Raw genomic sequence first — 25,755 nt, 5'->3', positions numbered from 1 at the left:
GATCTTTTGGCTAAAATAGCTTCTTTCACCTCCCCTTTTAACCATGCTGGTAATCGTTTTGCCTTCTTTCCACCTTTCTTAATGTGTGGAATATGTCTGGACTGTGCTTCTAGGATGGTATTTTTTTTTTAACAATGACCATGCCTTTTGCACACTTTTTACCTTTGTAGCTGCTCCTTTCAGTTTTTTTTATAACTTTTTTTCTCATTTTATCAAAGTTTCCCTTTTGAAAGTTTGGAATGAGAGCCATGATTTGCTTACTGTCTACAAGTGCATGAACAAACAGGTCCCAGAATATCTCTCACCACTCCTTCTCCCTTATGCCCCCAAGAGAGAACTCAGATCTTCTCAGCTGGCTCTGTTTTCCACACTGCCTTTGACCTCTGCTAGACTGCACTGCACCATACTGGGTCTTTACCATTATGTATTAAAGGTCTGGAACACGCTTCCATTATCCCTATGCTTGGAGCCCAGATATCTCACCTTCAGGAAAAAAGCTAAAACATGGCTTTTTAACCAAGCATTCCCAATAGACATTTCCTTTTTAAAACCCAGTTACCACAGAAATATTCCTATTTCTACAGCAACAACAAAGTAACCAACTATGAATCTCTCTTTAAATATATAATGTTCAACCAATATCCTGTCGATCTAATAATAATGTTATATACTTTAAATTTATTGTGATCTGCTTTGAGAACATTCATGGTAAAAAAAAAAAAAAAGGGCTGAATATCAAGCATCAATACATTTAAAAAATGCTTTTTTTCTTTTATTTATTTACTTTCTTAATATAGAGATGTGTTTATCTTCACAATGGCTTACGTTTTGGCTACTGTTCTTTTACTTTATCTAGGTCTTCCCATCCTGTCAGTGCTGCCTAAAGTACTCCCTCATTTTACCAAAGTTAGCCTTCTTGGCAGTCTTGAATTCTGAGTTGAGATCCAGCTCCGCTGTTTTCAACTACTTGATTTTTTTAAATTAATTGTAATCTGAGAGAATTGTTTAAAGAAATAGTTTTCTTGGAGACACATACATAAAATAAGACCTTTATTTTTTCTTGTTGAAAATGAATATGCAAATATAAAAAGAAATGAAAAATAGAAAATGCACGAATGAATTAGACTGTGCCGTGGAGGATCATGTTTCAAATAGGAGGGTGCATCTCATACTGAGCCTCTCCTCTGGCTGCATGAGTTTAGGTAAGTGAGCCACTCAGTACATGATAACGTCTGCAAGCATTGCTGAAACACCATGACCTGGTTTAGCTCTGCCTAGCCACTATTTTCACTAAAAGCCTCTCATTTGTTTTTTGTCTGAGTGACTTCTTAGTCTGTTTTGAATAGACTGTAAACTCCAAAGAGTAAGGCCTGCCCATTATGTGGGTCTGAACAGCATCTGGATGTGCTACAGAAATCATGCTAAATGCAGTCCCTTCTGGGGAATGCCTAGGTTGGGAGAATCTTGCTGCTTTTTTTTATATATATCCCCCCTCCCCCTCTCTGCTTTGAAGACTAGGGAGGACATGGAAGTAGCCCAAAGGAATGTTACTAAAGAGTTCCTGCTGATCTCTGTGTTAAAAGGATTGAAAAGACCGAAAAGAAATAGCTGCGCCGATAGCTTCAGTCAGTATTGCTTGACAAGGGACAGGACGCTAGTAATAGAACTGTCCTGTGTGCTTAGCCCAGGTCAGAAAGGGAGGTTGGGCGAGGAAGAGCAGCCTCATCTGGGAAGCTGCTGGGCAGGGAAGGAGACGACTGACAAGATCACAGAAGTGCTCCTGGATTTGTCTGACCCATCCCGGTTTACGTACGAATGACTGTGCATCAGTGACCTGGTGTAATCTTCTGCGTTTGAAACCTGCTTGCAACTAAAGATAAAGCCAATGTGCCATAAGCCAGAGACCAGTCTGCTGGACTATCAAAGATATCCGAATCAGGTACTCAGATCTGGGACTATCGTGCAGCTGCAGTCTGTGGGTTGAAATCTTTGCTGTAATGGCAAATCTCTGCTATTGAAGCAAAAAAAAAAATAAAATTAGAGTGAAGTTTATTGCAGTCTTTCTAAACCAAGAAAACTGCTTTTCTTAAAAATTCTAAGGGCAACAAAGAGAGCAACATTCCCCGACTAAACTCTAATTACCAGAGGACATGGAAGGGCAATTCAGTCTTTTGACTTACTGGACAGAATTTGTGTTACGTATGTTAAAATTCGGGCACCAAGCCCACAGAGACTTATTTTCAGTCTTACTGTGCCATCTGGTGAACATTTGATGAACAGCACTGATTGAGTTTTAGCCAAGATAGTGGCCAGACTGGCCACCTGGTTTGCATTGCAACTGACCTCTAGTGGTCAGAATAGAATGTTGCAACTGTCGCTTGTAATATACTGAAAGCGATACTGCTTTGGGTGATTGTGTTTTCTTACTGTTCACGTGTTTTTAAATTCTGTAAATACATATTTTGGTTTACTATTACATTCTGTGATATACTTGTGCATTTGAGTGGTCTCCAAATAACATCTGTCTAATCGTGCAATGTATTTGTTTGTCTACTAATTTGTCTCCTCAAGCAGCACTCCTAGTAATGTTGCTGAGAAGTGAATGGGGTGGAGGCATCATTGGTGCTAACTGAACTACAAGAGGGGGCAGACATCAGCTGCAGATTTTACAGCAAATGTTTGGTGTTTGGGGGAACATTATGGGTACTTCCAGGGCTAGCTTAAAACAGATAAACAGGCCGATACAGTATAGTGCGCTCTGGTGGAACGCACTGTTAACCTGCATTTGGACGCACGTTTTCGATGCACTAGCTTTACCCCTTATTCAGTAAGGGGTAATAGCGCGTCGAAAACGCGCGTCCAACCCCCCCCCCCCCCGAGACTAATAGCGCCCGCAACATGCAAATGCATGTTGCGGGCGCTATTAGTCATTCCCGCGCGATACAGAAAGTAAAATGTGCAGCCAAGCCGCACATTTTACTTTCAGAAATTACTAATTTCTGCCGGCACCAGGAAAGTGCACAGAAAAGCAGTAAAAACTGCTTTTCTGTGCACCCTCCGACTTAATATCATGGCGATATTAAGTCGGAGGTCCCAAAAGTTAAAAATAGTCAAAAAATAAAAAAATAAAAAATTTTAAATCAGCCCGTGGCTCGCAAACCAGATGCTCAATTTTGCCGGCATCCGGTTTCTGAACCCGTGGCTGTCAGCGGGTTTGAGAACCGACGCCGGCAAAATTGAGCGTCGGCTGTCAAACCCGCTGACAGCCGCCGCTCCTGTCCAAAAAGAGGCGCTAGGGACGCGCTAGTGTCCCTAGCGCCTCTTTTTACCACGGGCCCTAATTTGCATAGGCCATCCTCATGAATCGCGCGCCCAGGAGAGTGGCCTGTGCGTGCACCGGGAGAGCGGGCACTCGCCCGCTCTCCCACGACCTTTTCTGTATCGGCCTGAAAGTAGGTATGGGGAGTGGAGGAATAGCATAATGCAGACTGAACCAGGGAAGACAGGGTTCAAATCCTCCTACAGCTCCTTATGACCTTGGACAACTCACTTCAAGCTCCCTTGCCTCATTTATACACTTAGGGGCTGATACAATAAACTGTGTCTAAAGAGTTTTTAAAACGTGCATCCAAACTGGGCACCCGTTTTTTTTTTTTAATGTAGGCACAGCCATGTCTCCTGGGCACATGATGCAGTATGGAAATGAGGTACTTGTGCTTCCCTAGCGCGTCCTTAGCATCGGTGCCCAGGAGACATGGCTGTGCACACAGCCAAGGGTTAGGAAAAAGGACGCTTAATTTACAAGCATCCGTTCTCTCAACCCGCATGCAGCCATGGGTTAGGAAAATGGACGTAAATTGTCCGTGTTCGTAAGCTGGCTGCCGTCAAGCCTTTTTTTTTTTCCATGTTGCTGCTTTCTCCGGTTCCTCCTAGTTAGTATCTCAACGATACTAAAAGTTGGAGGAACCACAGAAAGGATTTTTTTTTTTTGCCGTATTAAAAAGTGCGTGTTGGGCACACAGCAATTTTTTTGTATTGGGGGTAATAGCTAATAGCCTTATCTACATGGCATTTACTTGTGATGAGTGCCATTGGCTATGCGAGAGTTTGGACGCGTGTTTTGGATGCGCTAATCCCCTTATTGCATGGGGTGTTAACCTAGTGCGTCCAATCACTGTTTAAGCTGTGCGCTAGCCTGAGCACACAATATTGCATCAGTCCCTTGCAAGCCCTCTGGGGACTGGGAATGCCGGCAGTCTGGAATGCAACTCATCTTTAGCTAGCAGTGAACAGGCTGAACTAATTATAAAATAAAAATAGGCAGGATCCTAGGGTTCAGATGTTTAGGAGTATCTGGTCAGATGTGGTAATTCTATGGTTTCCAACCAGTGTGCCTATCAAATCATTGCCCTGGTAAATCAGCCACTACCTGAGGAGAGAAGAGTAGGGGAGGGTCAGAGCCAATGCCTGCAGAAGCCTTTGTCTATCCTTCCCACTCCCTGTGCATTCTCCTCCAGCCTGCAGGAGAACATAAGAGATGCCATACTGGGTCAGACCAAGGGTCCATCAGGCCCAGTATCCTGTTTCCAACAGTGGCCAATCCAGGCCATAAGAACCTGGCAAGTACCCAAACATTAGATAGATCACAAGCTACTATTGCTTATTAATGCTTTTCCTTTTGAGGGGTGAACAGAGCTATATTTTAGTTCTACACACTGGAGAATTTTAACCACACAAGTGCTTTCAGTGAAGAGGATGAAGAGACTATAAATTAAATTTCTCCCCCAAATTCTGAAGTTTTCCGATTCCTTGCTGCTTCTACAGTAAGGCAAGTTGTAACAGGCCTTAAGTTCTAAAAATGCATGTTACCTTGTTACCAGAGGAAACAAAGATCAACACCTACATAATTTTATGTAAAGCCAAATTTAGAAAGTTCATCACCTTTCCATTTAGGTGAAGGCAGAATCTTCAAAGAATGTTTTAAACGAATTCTCAATCTCAAAGCTCATGGCCATCATGACAAAAATCTGATCCTAGTTGGCTAGAAGGGCCTCATATTTGCTGCTGCCACCTTTGTCAGTTTTCCTCTGCAGTTGGAACCACATCAGGAGGGAGAGGAGGAGGAGGGACCCCACCAGCCCTGCACTGTTCTGACTGCAGAGAAAACTGGCAGAGCAGGAGGCATCAGTAGGGAAGGAATTGCTGCTTGCCAGCTCCTGTGTGGGGAGAGGGATGATGGGATGAGGAAGGTGATATGATAAAACCGGGAGGAGGAATAGGGGTGGGGTGGGGATTGATGTGATTATGCTAACATTAATGTGACATAATTAGCTGTAGAGGCTATTAGTGTTCAAATGAGGATTTAAAAATGTATTTATATTATGGTGGTGGGGCCCACCATGCTTAGTTGACAAGGAGCTACTAAAGGGTTATTCCTGCCTTGGTTACTTCTTTTTTTTTTTTTTTTATTCAGTCTTATATTCTGCAGTTCCAAAACTATGTCCAATGTGGATTACAAGTTAAAACATTCATAGTATAATCATAAATACCAACAATTCACACAATTAACAAGATAAAAACCTGAAGAGCCTTCTATTTGTAATTTTGTTAAGATGGCTAAATATGCTGGTTTCCAAATGATAATTAGTGGCACCTAATTTCCCTGTTGCTTAGCATTAAGAATTTGTTGTCCATCTGAAAAACATTTAATAAGCTGTGGCTCTCAGATTAAGGTTGTTTATTTTTGTTTTTATTTGCAATATTCCCTTGGAATTTGTAAGCTTCAAATCTGGAGGAAAATCATGAATCTCATTTTTTTTTAAATTATATTTTTATTTGCATTAAATCATTTACATGAGAAAAAAAGAGAATGAAACAGAAATAAAAATAACTAAAGATATTAATCAATACATAGATATAAATGATACATTCCAAGTCCACATTAAGGGAGACAAAGGAGGCTAAAATATATATACAAAGCAAAAAAATAAAAAAAATAAAATAAAATAGTTAAGCTAATCAAAAGCCAGTTCCTTGAATTCTTAAGCTTTATCCAAAATAAACTGCTCAAGGTGAGATGGATCAGAAAAAAATAAATTGAACCCCCTGCTAATATAACCAGGCACTTATATGGATATTTCAAATAGAACATTGCATCTAAATCTATAATTCATTACTTCAGTGATAGGAATCATTTTCTATGGGCCTGAGTAGGTCTAGCTAGATACATCAGGAAATATTTGAATTTTTTGACCACAGAACAATTCATATTTATACTTAAAATGCTGCCTCGATCAAATCTTTAATAACTGCTTGTACAAAAGTAACAAGGTCACTCATGCAGATATGTTATCAGTAGAAGGCAGAAGAAAGTTGGAAACATCCAAATTGTCAAAGGAAGCTAAGATATCTAAACCTCCCTCCTCTTTATTCACCATCCTTTTAACTTCAGGAGCATAATAATACTTGGACAAAGAAAATCCTTTATCTTATGTAATCTGCAAAACTTCATGGCCATTTTTTTTTTAAAGTGCAGTAACCACAAGCAACCTAGTTTTAGGGAGGTCAGTATTCATATATGGAAAATTAGAAAGTGTAGATTCTTAGACCTAACAATATTTTCAAGAGATTCTTTAATACTGGTCAAATGAGTAGCCTGTAATGTGGATACTTGCTCTCTAACAGACTGCTTGAGCTACAATTTCTACAACATGTTTCTCCACTTCAGTCAATTTGACAAGTTCCTGCTGAGAATTCACATAGCTGGGATATAGTGCACATTAATGTACACGCGATTCATGTCACAACTTTCCAAACGTCACGCAGACAGACAGATGGCTCAACCAACGCTTCACCTACCTTCTCCTGACAGGACATTGGCGATGGCACTGCTAGTGGTACTGGGATACTCCCCACGCCAGGAATACTCCCTGCAGCTGTTCCCGCGGACTCCATATCCGGAAACTCAATCATAGGAGATGACATCTGCACAGACTGAGGGAGGGGAGGTTGGGGGCACGTAAATCGGGCACGCAGTGCATTTACTGCGTGTTCGCCGCTGATAATATCCCCAGGGGTTGAATGGTTTAGATGAGTGTTCATAGGGCCTTGACTGGATTAGGATCTGCAAAAGGAAATGCAAGCCTCCCTTTCCTCTTTCCATATAGAATAGAAAAGGAAAACATGAAAAGAAGTGGCACGCCCCTTTGGTGTATGGCTTCAGCTGTGCGCTGTGATGAGAGAGGGATCCTGGTCGCCCCACGATAATGTCAGAAGAGGCGCTGCACAAGGCAGGGAGTCAGAGGAAACACCGACACCAGCCAGATAGTTAGCAGCAAAGTCTCTCTTCCATATCCCCCTAATCTTTCCATCTTAAATATATTTTCCTATAAACCTCAGAGTTAGCAATAACCAATATAATTGTGCTCTCTGCACTTTCTGAATATGTGTGGCTACCATAACATTTGTGAAAATGGTGTCTTATATTTTTGTTCACTTAGCTCTGAGTTCTACAGCTAACAGAGCTTGTGTTTCAGGTCTGAGTTGCTTGGTATAGGCTTACTTAAGTTTCTTGTTCAATAGTCCCACTGTTCTCTTCTCCCTTGAGTGTGAGGTAGGGTTATCGTTATCCTTTTCAGCATTTTCTGACTGTCTGTACTGGCAGACCTCAGCCCTTTCTGGTGCCGTTCTTCCATATCTGCTTTTTTTTTAATCAGTGACTTTTCACTATCTGTTTCTTCTCCATGATTCTAGTGAGGCACTGCAGTTGCTGGTTGTGATTGAGAGGGCAGAGGTGTATTTCCTTCAAGGTCTGCCAACACCTCTTCAAACAAGTCAGTAGGTGGCACTGTGATTATTCACAACCCTGGCCGGTCTGTGGAGCAGGGATTCTGCCCAAGGTCTGGTGTTTGCATGTTGTTTTATGAAGCATTCCCTGAAATCTGTTGTAAAAACGTATCACTAAGCCTTTTGAAAAATAACATCACTTTAACTATGGCATCTCATTTCGTTATTCCTTAAAAAAAAGTTTCATGTCATATAAGTGTGACATTTACATAGTACTGTATTACTAATATAGGCCCCAATGTAATGAGGCATGACTAAAAAATGTGCACTGAACGTTTGTACATATTTTCTTTATTCATGTGCTTAAAAAGTTATCTTCCAATGCAGTAAGCTACTGATATAAAGTGCATTAACCCAAATGTGCCTATGACATGCCTAGCAATCATAAAACATAATTTATGTGCATTAAACATGATCTGTGCACAAAGCATGCTCTCTGCACATAAATCCCGAGTACAGAGACTCCTACACCACAAATTCGAGGTTCAGTCTCATAGCACTAACACTAGCCCTGGAAACTTTATTCCAGCTCTGACCAGGAGTTAAATTTGCAGTGTTAAGAAAACATGCATGGAGCCTGCAGGCCTCTCTTTGGGGAATTGCATATAGGAGTGCTGATTTGAACGCACAATTTTCATTTTTGTGCTAAAAATAGCTTGTTAAATGGCGTAAAATACACAAAAATGGGTCTGATAGCCTTGTACTAACATGTGCCCACAGCTGAGTGCCCTTTTATTTATGGCAAATGTTTTTAAGATACTAGATGTCTCCACCAGATGGCAATATTTTCTCACTAGCGTGCATGAGATCATTACTTCCCATTTTAAGAGCTGTTCCAAGCCTGGTAAGTGTCTCATACGCTCAACATTTCATAAAGCAGTGTGGCTGCCGTGTTAGTCCATTTCACTACAATCAAGATTTTAATAAAGTTGTAGGCACAGCCTTTGATTTCCTGCAACAGCTCAGGGGTAAATTCTGAAGTAAAGATTAGAAAATTATACAGCCTAATCTTCAGGATTAGGTGGCAGTTATGGCACATTTGCATAGAATTGGTATACAAGCCTACATTTTTTTGAAAATAAAATATTTCTCCACCCTGTTGTGCACGTCTGAATTATTTTCCTTTTCCATTCGGTAGCCAATGGAGTTCTTTTAAAACCGGTGTTATGACCATATAACACCGGTTTTAAAAGAACTCCATTGGCTACCGATTTATTCAAGAATTCACTACAAAAGCTTGATTATGATACATAAAACAATCTATGGGGCCAACTCTGAATGGCTTAATGCCTCTCTCCGGATTCACACCCCTGTCCGTAATTTAAGATCTCTGGGAAAAGCATTGCTCACAGTTCCCTCTCCAAAAATGGCTCATTTGAATTCAGTTAGGGATAGGACCCCGTCCTTGGCCGGTCCTAAAATTTGGAATTCCCTTCCTGTTGATATTAGAACTGAAATCTGTGTTCTGAAATTCAAAAAATTGATAAAATCTTGGCTATTCGAACAGGCCTTTAATGATACAAGTTGATCTATGTAAACATCTTAGATCCGCTCCACTGTAGTTTATAGATATGAAGTGTAATTTTAAGTTTTGAAATGTAATTTTTTACTAGTTTAAATTTTATTAAGATTTTATGTTTTAAGATATTGTTGTTTTGTATTTTTTAATATAATAATGTCAACATAGTTAGACAATAATTTTATAATCTTAGCATTGTCCTAGATAGCCAATTAGAAATGTGAAAAGATAGGTAGACATTATATGAGTACAATTTTATTATTGTTGTGATTTGACTGTTATTTTGGTTATGGAATTTTGTATGGAAATTGTGCGTCATCATGATCTTATAGATCTGTATAGACGTTTTTGTTAACCGTCTTGATGTCTTTTTTGAGGAAAGTCGGTATATAAAAACATGCAAATAAATAAATAAATAAATAAATTCACTTCACACTTGTTTATTTTTCTTTCTCTCTCTTCATCTTTTACCCCACTTCTCATTGTTTTCTCTCTCTTACAAAAATCTTTCTCCCCGTCAGCTTCTTTTCTCTTCTCTCCTCTCCTCCTGCCCCTTGAGTGCTTCCAACTCTACCCCCCATCTTATTCCTTCCTACCTTTTCATCGTCCAGTCCCTGACCCTTCATTCCATCCTTTCACCACATCTCCCTTCCTTTTCTCATGGTGTACAACATCCTAACCCTCCACACAGTCTCAACATCAATTCTCCTTCACTATACTTCTCCATTTATCTCCCTCTTTGAACACGAGCCCTGGCCTTACCCCCCCCCCCCCCCCCCGCCCCCCAAATTCTCCCTCTCCTCCTTTCCTTCCATCCCTTCCCTCTCCCTCCTCCCTTCCCCTCAACTCGGGTACTATCTTTCCCGGGCGGGCAGGAGGGGTGGCAGCCTGCTCCCCATTAGCAGCTCTCCTCCTCTGCAGCACCACCCTTCTCTGGGGGGTGGGCGGTGACTTTTCCTGTATCTCGAATGTTTGGCAGCCATAACTGTGCCTCCCAGCAAGCAGAGCTGCTACTAGAAAGCGTGGGGGGGTGCCTGGGAAGGAGGCCAGAGTTTGGGTGGGAAAAGTGGGGAATGTCGGCCTGGGCTCATAAGCGAAGTTCTGGTGTAGGCTGCTGTGATGCCATTTCTTGTGGTTGAACAGAAAAGGAAAATTATGCAGAAGTTGCTGTGGAAGTGCAAGAAACTGGGGACAGCAGTTGTAGGCTTTCTATATATATAATTTATATATATATATATATATATATATATATATATATATATATATATATATATATATATATATATAGGGCTGGTGTGAAAAATTACTGTGCTCGCCCCCCCCCCCCCCCCCCCCATATTCATTCAATTTCTGGCCCGGGCCTACCAAATAAAGCCCAATTATGTCCTGCAATCTATACCTCCTCCCCCCCCCCCCCCCCCCCACTTCAGAGCCCATGGATAGGGAAGGGAATTAGGTACCTTGGGGAAACCTTACAGCCTTGCATACACGCCACCCCACTCAACCCCACATCCTTTACTGACCCACACAAATTATGCATGTATAATAAATTAAAATGAAATAGAACACTCAAAAGTACAGACTTCTGAGGCAAAAATAATGCAACATGCATATTGGGGTAGATTTTCAAAGGGTTATGGGGTAGATCTTAAAAAAATACGTGATTGCGTACTTTTGTTCGTGCACCAGGCGTGAACAAAAGTACACTGGATTTTATAAGATACGCGCGTAGCCATGTGTATCTTTTAAAATCTGGGGTCGGCGCGCGCAAGGGGGTGCACATTTGTGCAACCTGTGCGCGCCGAGCCCAGCGCACTGCCTGTTCCCTCCGAGGCCGCTCCGATTTCGGAGCGGCCTCGGAGGGAACTTTCCTTCGCCCTCCCCCCACCTTCCCCTCCCTTCCCCTACCTAACCCACCCCCCCGGCCCTATCTAAACCCCCCCCCCTACCTTTGTCGGCAAAGTTACGCCTGCCAGCCGGCAGCCCCGCTCCAGGTTCCGGTCCCGGGAGCTGGTCCAGAGGCCTCGACCACGCCCCCGGGCCGGCGCCACGCCCCCGAAACGCAGCGTCGTTTTGGGAACGCCCCCGACACGCCCCCTCCCCGCCCCTTTTCCAAAGCCCCGGGGCTTTACGCGCACCGGCGGCCTATGCAAAATAGGTGTGCCGGCGCGCGCAGGGCTTTTAAAATCCGCCCCTATGTGCGTAACCCCCGAAAACCTACCTCAAACCCCCCTGTGTGCGTCGGCAGCCTATGCTGGGGCGTGTCGCGGCCAGCGCGTCATCGGGAGTGTCGGGGGCGTGTTGCGACCGGCGCGTCATCGGGACGTTCTGGGGCGGGGCTGCGGGCGTGGCCGCGGCCTCCAGACCAGCCCCCGGACCGGAACATGGCGCGCCTTGGGCAGGCGTAACTTTTGGATTAAAGGTAGGGGAGTTAGGGAGGGGAAGGGAGGGGAAGGTGCGGGGTGGGGGGTGTGGAAGGAAAGTTCCCTCCGAGGCCGCTCCGATTTCGGAGCGGCCTCAGAGGGAACGGAGGCAGGCTGCGCGGCTCAGAGCACACAGGCTGCTGATTTTGGGCAGCCTTCGCGCGCTGACCCCGGATTTTAACAGATATGCACAGCTACGCGCATATCTATTGAAATCCGGCATACTTTTGTTTGCGCCTGGTGTGTGAACAAAAGTACGCGCATGCGTAGTTTTATAAAATCTGCCCCATTATATTTACATGCACTCCTGTGGTGCCAACCAGAAAACTCAGCAAAAAAGTTACTTGGAGCTTCTATGGAATTAGACTTTTTGTAATGCGTATTAGGTGTGAGCTTGGCCCTCAGAAAGCCATGAACAAACAGAATTACCATTACAATATAGAAAACTTCCCATACCAAAACAACCCTAATGTCTTTATCTATGAAAAGGCAACACTGCACATATTACACCAGGCCCTAGAACACCAATAAAACTCTTATTAGGAAACCAGGCTGCTATAGATCCCTACACAGAAATTACATGCCAGCAAATACCTCACCTCAGTCACATATGCAGAACATAGATAGAGCCTCTCCAAATAGAGAATAAAGAGATCAGAAAGTATAAACAGAAATGTGCTGAGAAGAACTGACCTGGAACCCACAACAAGTCAACCTCTATATGCAGAGCAACAATGGAAAAACAGAAACATTAACATCCTTCATAAAACATTGAATAATAAAATCAAGAAATATAAAATATCAATCATAATAGTAAAATCATATTTGTTAATGAATAGAATATCCAAAATTTCCCAAACACCAATAATATATTTCAAAACATCTGATGAATAAAAAATATTCTACCCCCCTCCAAAAAAAAAAAATTAAATATTTTGAAAGAGCAGAATTATCAAATTACACCCAATAATTAAAACTAATAAGGATTAAAAAATCTCCTGCTCTCCATATCTATGATCTTCTGATTGTTGAGCTCGGGGGCTGACCCTTGTCCTGGAGCGTGGAGAACGGCTCCCTGGTAGGGACCAGGAAGCACCTTGTTCCTGTGTCTTCAGCGCTCCCGAGCCTTCTGGTCCTGTTAGGACCGCCTCCCTTGGATGACGTCTTTCCCGAGCGTGGAGTGGCCTGCAGGTGGAATTCGTTCCTGTGCTCCTGAGCCGTCATGTCCTGCCAGCCTTTGCAGAGCTCCGGATGACTTATGGCTCCGTCGTCGAAGTTCTGCCTCGGCTGGACTCTTCCCTGCGCTGTCCCACTCCCAGCGTGGTCCGTGACCAGTCTCCTTGGGCTATGTAGGGCACACAGTGGGACAGGGTGGTCCGCGATCAGCCCATTGGGTCCGCCCGTGAAGGTGGGCTGAGTAGGGCACCCTGAGAGACAGTGCCAATGTCCTTCCGCCCAATTTCTCGTCTCGTCTGGACTTTGTCAAGTTCCTTGTCTCTGATGTCGTCGCATCGACCCTGGTCCGGGATGCGGTTGCATCAACCCTGGTCCGTGATGTCTTCGCATCAGCCTTGGTGTCATGTCTTCAACTACCTTGCTGTCATGTCTTGTTCCAGCCCTCGTCTCTGATGCCGTCTGCATCAGCCTTGGTGTCATGTCTTCAAACAGCCCTGGTGTCATGTCTTCAACTGTCTCATCTGTGATGCCGTTGCATCAACCTTGGTGTCATGTCTTCATGTCAAGGCCCGTCTGCCCTCATCCTCAGACCAGGCCTGCTGCTCCATGCCGATCTAAGCGGCAGGTCCGAAAGGGCTCGGAATGGTCGGAGGACCATTCAACTTCCAACATCATCTTGTTGTTGGCCTTGAGAGCTTGCAGGCCTGGCAGAGAGTTAGACCATCTGCCATGCTGAACACACCGTCAACCCTCGGTTCGGTCCTGGCTCCGTCTGGAGTCGGGCTGAGGCCCAAGGGCACACGAAAACACCCCAGCGTAACAGAATGCAAGGCCTTTGGAGGCCGCACTGTAACACTTATCGCGTGCATTAGGGCCCTAACGCGTGTGATAACGCCCTAACGTGATTTGATGAATGAACCTCTTAATTTTAAGGTTCAGATCAGAACAGTTTTAAGGGTGGCTTTTTATAAGTTGCAATTGATGAGGTGTCTGAGTTATTTATTAAATCAAGATGATTTTTTATTAATGGCTCAAGTGATTCAATTGGTGCTAGACAATTGTACTGCCATTTAGTTTGGTCTACCAAAAAGTTACCTGAAAGTCTTATAAACTGTTCAAAATGTTGCATTATGTCTAATTAGAGGGCTTGAAAAGTATCACACTTAGCTTGATTGCATTATACTGGCTTCATAATGTTGACAGGCCAAAATTTAAGGCTGTGATGATATGCTCCAAGATCTGAGGGAAGATGGCCAAGAATATGGGGTAGATTTTCAGACGAGCGCGAACAGCCTACTTTTGTTTGCGCTCCAGGCGCAAACAAAAGTACGCTGGATTTTAGTAGATACGCGCGTAGTCGCGCGTATCGGCTAAAATCCTGGATCGGCGCGCGCAAGGCTATCGATTTCGTATAGCCTGCGCGCGCCGAGCCGCGCAGCCTACCCCCGTTCCCTCCTAGGCCGCTCCGAAATCGGAGCGGCCTAGAAGGGAACTTTCCTTTGCCCTCCCCTCACCTTCCCCTCCCTTCCCCTACCTAACCCACCCGCCCGGCCCTGTCTAAACCCCCATCCTCCCTTTGTCGGGGGATTTACGCCTCCCTCCGGGAGGCGTAAATCCCCGCGCGCCAGCGGGCCTCCTGCGCGCCGGGCCGCGACCTGGGGGCGGGTACGGAGGGCGCGGCCACGCCCCCGGGCCGTGGCCACACCCCCGTAGCCGCCCCCAAAACGCTGCCGACACGCCCCCGCAACGCCGCACGCTCCGGCCCCGCCCCCGACACGCCTCCCGACACGCCCACTCCGAAAACCCCAGGATTTACGCGAGTCCCGGGGTTCTGCGCGCGCCGGTGAGCCTATGTAAAATAGGCTCACTGGCGCGCAGGGCCCTGCTCGCGTAAATCCGCCCGGTTTTGGGCGGATTTAAGCGAGCAGGGCTCTGAAAATCCGCCCCTATATGAAAAAAGTATCTTTCCATATGACTATGAGAGTTTTATGATTAGCAGATAAAGGTACTGACTGTTCGCTCTAGTAAGAAATACCGGATGCAAGTTACTCAATCAAGAGCCTTTCCATTTGCAGGCCCTGTACTGTGAAAAATATTGCCACTTGTCCTTAGACACGATAGCATTCACAAAAAACTGAAGAATTTTTCTATTTGCTGGAGCATTTTCTCTTAAGAGTTGAGTAGGACTTTTGAGATGCTTAGGTCTTTTATAAAGCTGGTTTTATTAAGTTTTCATATGGGTATTTTTGCAGGGTTTTCTGGTTGGCACCATAGCTGTGCATGTAAATAGAATATATAGGTTGTTGTAAGGATATTTTCACCTCAGAAGACTGTACTCAGAATGTTATTTTAATGCAAAATCTGCTATTTTAGATGCATAATTTGTAATTGTGTGTTTGTAGAGGGCCAGAGTGGAAGAGGGGGGTGCTAGGGTATCTAATACTCTTGCATTGGCCATGAGTTCCAGAGGAGTTCCAGAGGCCATGAGTTCCAGAGGAGAGGGGTGGATCAGGGTAGGGAGGACTGTCAGATTTTAAAGTCCAGTTTACCGGAGGGAGTTGAATGAATCACGGGGGGGGGGGCAGCACACTACTTGTTCACAAAGGGCAGCAAAAAAACTAGCACTGGCCCTGATTCCTGATTTATGAAAGAGATGGGAGCAAGGTGTAAGGACATGAATGGATATCAGCATTGACATCAGGAATTCTTTAGCACTTTCTATAAAAAATGCCCGAAGAGCATGGAATGTTGTAAAGCAGCACAGGTTCCAGAACGGATGGTAACTGGCCCCCCTGTGCATGACCATTTTTGGGGGGAGCCTATTCATCATGGGCCAGATTTTAAATGCCCTGCGCGTGTAAATCCGGCCGGATTTACGCGCGCAGGGCTCTCGCGCGCCGGCACGCCTATTTTGCATAGGCAGCCGGTGCGCGCAGAGCCCCGGGACGCGTGTAAGTCCCGGGCCTTCGTAAAAGGGGCATGTCGGGGCGTTCCGGGAATGACGCAGCGTTTTGGGGGCGTGACGCGGCGTTTCGGGCGCGGGCCCGGGGGCGTGGTGCTGGCTCGGGGGCATGGTCGAGGCCTCCGGACCAGCCCCTGGGTCGGGTGATGGCGCGCCAGCAGCCCGCTGGCACGCGCAGATTTACGTCTGCTTTCAGCGGGGTAGGTTTTATCATTTTGCGCGAGCCAGGCGCAAACAAAAGTACGCTGGATTTTATAAGATACGCGCGTAGCCGCGTGTATCTTTTAAAATCCGGGGTCGGCGTGCGCAAGGGGGTGCACATTTGTGCAACCTGTGCGCGCTGAGCCCAGTGCGTGCGCTGCCTGTTCCTTCCGAGGCCGCTCCGATTTCAGAGCGGCCTCGGAGGGAGCGGCCTTGGAGGGAACTTTCCTTCGCCCTCCCCCCACCTTCCCCTCCCTTCCCCTACCTACCCCCCCCCCCCCGGCCCTATCTAAACCCCCCCCCCCCCACACCTTTGTTGGCAGATTTACGCCTGCTGAAAGCAGATGTAAACCTGCGACCCAGATGTAAATCACCCGACCCGGGGGCTGGTCCGGAGGCCTCGACCACGCCCTGGGCCTGCGCCACGCCCCTGGGCCCGCCCCCGAAACTCCACGTCATTTAGGGAACGCCCCCGACATGCCCCCAACACGCCCCTTTTACGAAGCCCCGGGACTTACACGCGTCCCGGGGCTCTGCACGCGCCTTTGGCCTATGCAAAATAGGTGCGCCGGCGCGCGAGGGCCCTGCGTGCGTAAATCCAGCCGGATTTACGCAACTGGATTTATGCCGGATTTATGCAACCAGTGCGCGCTGGGCCGGATTTACGCAACCGGATTTATGCCGGATTTATGCAACCAGCGCGCGCTGGGCTCAGCGCGCACAGGTTGCACAAATGTGCACCCCCTTGTGTGCGCTGACCCCGGATTTTATAAGATACGCGTGGCTACGCGCGTATCTTATAAAATCCAGCATACTTTTGTTCGCGCCTGCGCAAAATTATAAAATCCACCCCCATGTGAATGTTTTCCTGGCTTGAAGAAGTAGGGCTCAGCTGCCAGCACCTGCACTCTGTGTAGTAAATGGGCTGGAGGAATGATTATTAAAATGATAGTAAAATAAATGGTCCCTCTCTTTACAATACTTGGTCTATTATACAGTTCAAGTACAGTAAGTGAGAAGGCAGAGACCTAAACAATTTCACACCAGCCTTTTGTGGGAAGTAATTATCAAAGCACAAGTTCTAGGATGTGCAAGCTTATTGCATTTAAACACCAAAGAAATGATGAGCATCAATTCATTAAAAAAATAATAATAATAAATCAGAAAAATACAGGGGATTTCTTAATTTTGTTGAGAAAATGCTTAATTATCATTTGATCTGTAGACTTTGTACAGAGCTCTTTATAGTCAATAAAAATCCATTTCAGCTGTGCTGCACTAAATATACTTGTGAACTGAACTTATCTGATAATAAACTTCAGATAAACTGCAGCATATTGCATGCAGGGAGTGCTAAAAGCATTGAATTTCATGTCGTATATACGGTATAATAATCCCACATGTGTAAACCTTATCCAGTTATTTGGTTTCCTCCTCTTTTTGGCTTGATTCAACTCTTTAGGGAAAGCTGTGTTTGATATCTTTTTTTTTTAATAGAGCAGCTCAGGAGCAAAATGTGATTAGAGGCATGAGCTTATCCCAAAATGGTTCATCTGGCATCAGCTGGTTCAGCAGCAGGAGGAGAGCAGCGAGGTGTCTGCCGTGTTCTTCACCTCTACAGCTCTGCGCCTAACTGTTGCTTTGAACTTCACAGGACTCTGTATCGTGATGCACTCCAAAGCAGCAGTCAGACCCTGAGGAAGAGGAGGACATGTCCGGAGGCACCAGTGCTCTCCTCTTCCTGCTGCTGATTAGTGTTGGGGGTGGGGGGGGAGGGGGAGGAGGAGCACAGGAGGGGATGAGAGAGAGAGAGAGAGAGTGGGGGAGAAAGATTGGGAGGGGTAGAAAGAGAGAAAGAGCGGGGAGTGGGGTGGATCTTGGCTTGGGATGCCCCCGCCCTCCAAATGGATTTTCCTATGTGCCAAGTCAAAAAAATAACAAAAAGTCCTCTATTAAATTAATTCAATAAAAAGCTTCCTGTATCAGCAGCTGAAGTCCCTTTCAGCAGTGATTCTCAACCCCGTCGTCCTCGGGGCACACCTTGCCCATCAGATTTTCAGGATGTTCACAATGAATATGCAAGGGATAGATGTGCTTGCACTGCTTCTATTGTCTGCAAATCTATCTCATGCGTCTTCATTGTGGACATCCTGAAACTTGACTGGCTGGGTGTGCCCTGAGGACTGGGTTGAGAACCCCTGCCTTATAGCATTAACAATATATTATCTTGCTGTGAAACAGGTTATATAAAAAGACATGATCTACCAGCAGCCACAGAATTTGCTCTCCCTTCTCTTTCCACATGCAGGCAGAAGCTGGCAAGCTGTTGGTTTTGTTTTTCTTGTTATCTGGTATGTGCTGCAGAATCCCCAGATGTTCCTCCTACTGCTAGCTGTAGTTTAGAGCAGAGGTTCCCAAACCTGTCCTGGGGGACCCCCGGCCAGTCAGGTTTTCAGATAGATTTGCATGCACTGCCTCTTATATTCATTGTGGATATCCTGAAAACCTGACAGCCTGGGGGTCCCCCAGGGCAGATGTGAGAACCACTGGTTTATAAGATAAATTTCCTCCAGCTCCATCGAGAATAAAACTCTAGGCCAGAAAAGATTGCAAAATGCATTAAATGTAATAATTAATTTTAGCTCTCAGCTCATTTTTACTGACAATGAGACTTTGCTGTGTTGAAAAATATTGAATGGCCCACTCATTAGTAGGGTACATGTTCCTCAGGACCTGTCTGATAAGAACAGAAGACTTGCAGTACTGGGTCAGACCAAGGGTCCATCCAGCCCAGCATCCTGTTTCCAACAGAGGCCAAACCAGACCACAAGTACTTAGCAAGATCCTAAAGAGTAAATAGATCCCATGCTACTGATGCCCAGGGATAAGTAGCAGCTTTCCCCACATTTCTTGTTAATAGTTTTATGCACTTCTCTAGAAACGTGTCAAAACCTTTTTTAAACCCAGCTGTGCCTGCCTTTACCACACCCTTTAGAAATGAATTCCATTGATTAATTGTGCACTGAATACTTAAAAACTTCATGGCATGTCCCTTAGTCTTTGTATTTTTTGAAAGCATGTGGTGGTAATACAGAGAATCTCTGAGGGAATTGATGGGAATAGTAGCGCTCAATTTGTTGGGCAGATGGGCAGACTAGATAGGTCATACGGATATTTTCTGCCATCATGTTTCTATTCCACTCCTGATTTTATAGACTTCTAGCATGCCATATACCCCTCAGCCATGTCTTCTCCAAGTTGGATAGCCCTTCCTCAGAGCAGTGGCGTAGCCACGGGTGGGCCTGGGTGGGCAGGTGCCCACCCAACTTAGACCCAGGCCCACCCAACTGGCACCAGAACTGCAAGGCTGTCGCGGGATCCCATCCCCGCGACAGCGAACAAGAGAACCCACGCCTCGCGCGCCATCACGGCACACATGGGGCAGCGCTGCTGCGGCCATGTGGCCAACCGGTCTTCCTGTTGAGGAGGGGGGGGAGCGGAAGCGCCGCGCGCAGCTTCCGCTTCCTCCCCCCAATGCAGGAAGATCAGCTGCCTCTCCTGCTGCCACCGGCCTCCTGCTATCTTCGGGCATCGGGCCGTATGGCCCGCCGATCTTCCTGCTTGGGGGAGAGGGAGGAAGCGGACGTTGTACGCTGCGCTTCCGCTCCCCCCCCCCCACAGGAAGTTCGGCGGGCCATACCGCCCGACACCCGAAGATAGCAGGAGGCCGGTGGCAGCAGGAGAGGCAGCTGATCTTCCTGCTTTGGGGGGAGGAAGCGGAAGCTGTGCACGTGCTTGAATGTGTATGTGTGGATGAGAATGGGAGTGTGTGTGGGTGAAAACTGGAGCCTGGGTGTTTATGTGGGTGAGAATGGAAGCTTGAATATGTGGGTGAATGGGAGCTCGAATGTGTGTATGTGTGGTTGAGAATGGGAGCCTGGGTTTGTGTGTGGGTGAGAATGGAAGCTTGAATATGTGGGTGAATGGGAGCTTGAATGTGTGTATGTGTGGGTGAGAATGGGAGCCTGGGTTTGTGGGTGGGTGAGAATGGGAGCTTGAATGTGTGTATATATGGGTGAGAATGAGAGCCTGGGTTTGTGTGGGTGGGTGAGAATGGAAGCTTGAATATGTGGATAAGAATGGGTGCTTGAATGTGTGTATGTGTGGGTGAGAATAGGACCTTAAATGTGTATATGTATGGATGAGAATGGGAGCTTGAATATGTGTGGGTGAGACTGGGAGCATGGGTTTGTGGGTGAGAATGGGAGTCTGGGTTTATGTGTGTGGGTGAGAATGGGTGCCTGGATGTGCGTCTGTGTGTGCATAAGAATATAAGCCTGGGGAGGGGTGAGAAAGTGAGAACTTGTATGTGTGTATGCAGAGAATGTGAGCTTGGGGGGGGGGGGGGAGGAGAGCATATGAGAGTGAGAGCTTGAGTGTGTGAGAGGGAGTCTGTGAGAGAAAGTGTGTATGTGTGTGTGTGTGTGTGTGTGGAAGGGAAGAAGACAGTAATAGAAGAAAGACACTGAAAAGGAATTAGGAAATGAGCGACAAGGGAAAAAATGGGAAAAAGAGACCAGGACCAACTGATTAGAAAAATACAAAGATCAGACAACAAAGGTAAAAATATATATCTATATTTTGAGATGTTAGCAATTTAAATATAAGCAACACAACCGCTCTCTCAAAATTTATGGACAGGTAGGAGCCGTGTATAAAATCGTAATAATAAGAAGGCTAAAGTACCACAAATCACCGTGAATTATGTTTGTATCATTAAGTAAACCTCATACTTAGGCGTAGATGTGAATGCTATGCTGCATAATTTGGCATTATTTATCAGTAAAAAAACAACTAGTAGACCTGCATGCCTACAGCCCACCCATGTTAACCTTGTGCCCACCCAAAAAATCAATTCTGGCTACGCCACTGCCTCAGAGGTGAGCTGTTCCATCCTCTTTATCATTTTGGTTGCCCTTTCATGTACCTTTTCCAAGCAATACAAGATTTATAAACTTTATTTGTTATTGAGATTAATTGAAATAATAAACAAGCCTTTTAGATTCCAGAGGGAAATGACTTTCGTTAAGAAAAGTTAGCAGAGCACTGTATTCTCAGCCGTAGGCCACTCGGATAGGCTGCTCATGGAAGGTCATTGCTAAAGAAGCAGGAGATCATTTTCTGCTATGCTGTGATCTTATAAGGTGGCGGCTTAAAAAATGGATTACAGATCTTGGGCAATTTTGTTAGCTGAGTGGCAGTAGCATTGTTGCTTAGAAATATTCTGCTTCTTAGGTTTATGGATTTTTTTACAATCAGATTTTGATAAAAGACCTGTCTTTTAGAACAACAAGCATTTAAGTCTCACCTGTTAGTACTCTCAGTGGTAAAACTGAAAGATCTTGCATATGCTATAACTGAGGGGCTGATTTACCAAGCTTTTTTCCCCCCCAAGACACAGAATAGGAAAAGTCCTTAGTAAATGAGGCCTTTACAACCTGACATTGTTATGCTTTTTTAAAGCAGCTTCTCTGGTTAGGCCAGTGCTCAGATCTCCAGTTCCTCCCTGGATTCTGAATGTGGTTTTCCAAGGCTTGTATTTTGCTGTATTTGAACATCTGATAACTTTTATTTCTCTTTCTTAGCAAAATTGTTTCTATTCGCTATTACTTTAGAGCAAAACATTGATATCGAGTTCAGATAGCGAGTCAGAGCGATGTACATTGGACACTTGGGAAATTCTGAAATTCTACTTAAATGGTTTGTAGGACTGAATGCTTTTATCTTATTTGAAGATATAAAGAAAAACATTGAATAACATACTGCTTCATTTCTTTACATTATGGCTACAAAGGCAGTTTCATCTTCTGAGGGGGAGAAAGGAAAGACAACTGGAAGAATTATGCAAGAGAGGCATCTTGGAAGTCATTTTGCCAGAGGTTAGATATTCAAACTTTTGCCAGCGCTAGTTTTGTGGGGGGACAGTTCTTGCAGTTTGGGTCCCAAATTATATATATATATATATATATATATATATATATATATATATATATATATATATATATATATTATCCCTACCAAAGATTTCAGCTTTAAAGAAGCACTGCTGTACTTGATGGATACTTTCAAAAAGCATCGGTTTTCCTTATAAGTTGTTTTCTGTGACTTTAATTCACCAAGGCAGGCAATAGGATAGACCTCCTGGTGGCAGAGCTGCAGGTAATTTATGAGCCATCTCTTAATTCAGTTTCTTCATCAGTGTTGGGAGATCTGGAAGCCTGCAGCACACTCATAAGAGCTCAAAGTTATTTGACTGCCTTTGTCTGCAGTGGAAGAGATAAGGAACCCTTAATCTACGGACTTCCCAATAGGCGGAGCAGGTAAATGCCGGGGAGCAGTCGCCTCACCCCTGGAAGTCTGCCCATTCCTCCTCTGAAAGTGGAGCTCCTGCGTGGCCCCCAGCCTTATTTTAGGACGGCTGGCAGCCATGACATAGAGGGGGGGGGAATCTCGTTGGCTTCGCTACAACTCTGATTTCAGAGGGGGGTAGCCAGAGGATTAAATCTTCTGTTGTTTGAGACAGATTCAAGTAGACAGTTGAATCAGTATAAATTCCTCTGTAATACCAAACAGCCTCCCACATTTTGTATAGGAAGGACAAAGCTATGATCAAGATATGAGGGTCCGTTCTTTTTAAAACTGTACTGGCCTAGAAGTTTGTAATACCTCAGGGATAGGGCTAATATTTTGTTTCATGTTGGACACTCCCAGGCTGTTTGCAATAAAGGATTCAGGACTGTTGCTATCTGTTTTTTTTTGTTTCAGGTTTTTTTTGAAGGCAGGGAGGAACCACTGTATAGACTGTTCTAATTTTTTAGGCAATGTGATAAGTCCTTGGAACTTCCTGACATGACTACTTCCTATTCATGTATATTCCTATACAGAAAAATATCTGTATTGAGTGAGCCTCAATTACTTTGGTATAAATATGGCTTCCTGAAGCCGGCTGTAAGAGTTAGACCAAATGTTGTAGCAGGTATATTCGGGGGACTATGACTTTACTTTCTTGGATTCAAAGTTTTGAAGATCCTTTCAAAACCTCATTGCAATCAATAACTTTCAAAATATAATTTTTCTTTGTTTTTGATCACATTCCTCTGTTGTATTTCTTTTTTGGATCATAGATCTAGTCTTATATTTTACACTTTCAGAAAAACACATGCATTTTAAAAAATGTTTAAGTACAGACTGCACAGCAGAGACTCTGCTAGGTACTCAAAGTACTCAGTGTGTGAGCCTATAGGCAGGGCCAGCTCTAGGCCAAGTGAAGTGATGGCCTTCTGAAGGCAGGGTAGGGAAGTTTCCCTCCGCCAGTATTGGCTCCCTTGACTCACCATGATCAAAGGTCACCTCTCCATTCAAGCACCCTTCTCTCGGATGCAAAGTTCAGTCGCATGCTCAGCTGAGCAGCAGCATCTCATTAGACAGAGGGCCACATGGGCAGAGCAGTCACCCTCTTAGATCGCCCCTGTCTAAAGCTAGCCATAAAGACCTCCCCCCCCCTCCCCAACAGCCGAGATAATCTGAACAACCCCAGTTCAATCACAGTATTGGGTCTTCTGCTCCCTGGGTCAACTGGGTATGCAGCGGAGGTATGCTCAGAAGGACATCAAATCTTCACAAGAGTGCACTGTTCTGTTCGTACGTCTCACTCTGCATGTAAAAGTGGTCCCTAACCCCTACACTACTACCTAAACCTCACCTCGAGTTACTAGGTAGGCCTCCTATAGTAGCATAAATAGCTGCTTACTATGGTGCCACCCTCAGAGGCTCTTTTTCTCTCTCTTCCTCTTCCCCTCCCCCATCTCAGACCCTTCCTCAGCCTAAAAAAATGCCCAAAATGGAATTAGCGAAAAAAATCAGAATTTGCATTATGGGCATATCGCACAGCTTAATGCTAATGAAAAAGGTGTAGTTATTTTCGGTGTTAAAACTGTGCGATATCATGTGTCATGGCTTCGCGAAGCCAGCTCATTTTTACAAAATTCCTGGCCCCGACTCCTCCCCTTTTAAAAATTAGCATCACACCATGCATTATGGTGCTTTTTGCATGCGTTAAGGTGTTTTTCGCATGGGAAAACACCTTAACAACATCATAACACAAGTTGGAAAACAACCCTATAAGTTTGTACCTGAGGCAATGGAGGGTAAAGTGACTTGCCTGCAATCACAAGCAGCGGGACTCGAACCCTGGTCTCCTGGTTTATAGTCCATTGCTCTAACCACTAGGCTACAGGACCACAATGGTTGACAGTAGACCATCCCTTCAGCTAGCCGGCAGAAGAACTCTGTAGTGAGGACGGGCCCAGCTGGCTTCTTCCATTAGCCGGAACAGGAACTCTGGAGTGAGGACCACCCAGAATTGTTGGTACAATTCTTCTTAATTGGCATTTGATGCCATCACCTTTGGGGCTTCATGGCCCCTTGCCACGTTGTGGCTTGCCGCTTAGGGGGGGAGGCATTCTTTTGGGGGCCTACCCCTTCAGGCATCTCTCATTCTGGGGACTGCTGCAGGGTGTGGACTCCAGTGATGTTGGGGAAGACTCAGATGGCTGTTCAGGCATCCTTTGAAGGATCTGCGTCAGCACATTGCTCATACTATTGACTGCTGCGGCCAGCATCATAACACCCTGCATGTTTGCAGCAGTCTGATCTTGCAGGGCCTGGCTATGCCTGTTCACAGCCCTCCTGAGGCGCACTAGCTCTGCCCGTATGTGTCAGAGGTGTACCCCATGCCTCCTTTCCAGCTGATCCAGCTGCTCATTCATAGACCCCTCTGTTGGTGGCAGGGATGTTGCTGCTGCTGGTAGCAGTGCTGTGATGGTGGTGTGGAGTGCAGACATACGGGTTTCAAAATGTGGCACAACAGGGTTTCTGGGCTGCTCCTGCCAAGGGCGTGGTGCTTCAGGCTGGCACTGTGGTGTGCTAGCTTGAGGTTGTGCTGAATCAATTGGCTCCCACTCGAGGTGGGGTTCCTCCATGAAGCTAGAAGTGTTGAGGGACACATTGAGTGGGCTGGGTGAATCCAGGGGTTGCAGCATCTGCAATGCCTCCTGAGCCTGTTGCTGCTGTCACTCCTCCTCCTCCTCACTCACCTGGATCTGGGCATCCATCATGCAGGTCCTCTGCAAAAGGGCTGCAGCGCTGCTGGTCCCTGGGGCTTGCTGGCTGGGACTGGTAGCTTCGTGGGCAAGAGCTGTGAAAATAAAAAATAAGACATAAGTACCAATGACAGCAAGTATCCTTTTTGCATTTGGCATCAGAAGTTCCCTTTGCCTCTTAAGCATTGTAAGCATCTTATACCAAATGATGTGTATACCTATTGCAGCCTGGCTATTTACAGGTGAGGTGAAATTACCTTGTGTGGTGTCCAGCTGCTCAGCCATGCCCTTGAAGACATCTGGTTCCAGTCTTTACAAGAGGTTCTCCTCCATGGGAGTGAGGATGATGGGACAAGGGGCTCTTCCTCTGGTCCGCCATATATATTTATTTCTGCTCACCACCTTGGTTTTCAACTGTGCTTTGATGTCCCTGTACCTGTAGGTCACCTGCTCCCCACTGCGATGGAC

General features: G+C 45.4%; 1 long non-coding RNA gene across 1 annotated transcript in view; it reads right to left on the bottom strand.

Annotated features, from left to right (window-relative positions):
* LOC115085223 overlaps nt 1–25,356 on the bottom strand; it is a 65,819-nt gene extending 40,463 nt beyond the window's left edge. The window contains exon 1 of the long non-coding RNA XR_003854760.1: nt 25,282–25,356. This is a non-coding gene — a long non-coding RNA (uncharacterized LOC115085223). The remainder of the gene's footprint in view (nt 1–25,281) is intronic.
* Nucleotides 25,357–25,755: the final 399 nt, after the last annotated feature.

The sequence above is a fragment of the Rhinatrema bivittatum genome, chromosome 2 (genome assembly GCF_901001135.1).
Source record: "Rhinatrema bivittatum chromosome 2, aRhiBiv1.1, whole genome shotgun sequence".
In the NCBI taxonomy this organism is placed as follows: domain Eukaryota; kingdom Metazoa; phylum Chordata; class Amphibia; order Gymnophiona; family Rhinatrematidae; genus Rhinatrema; species Rhinatrema bivittatum.
This window is presented reverse-complemented; position numbering and strand designations above follow the sequence as displayed.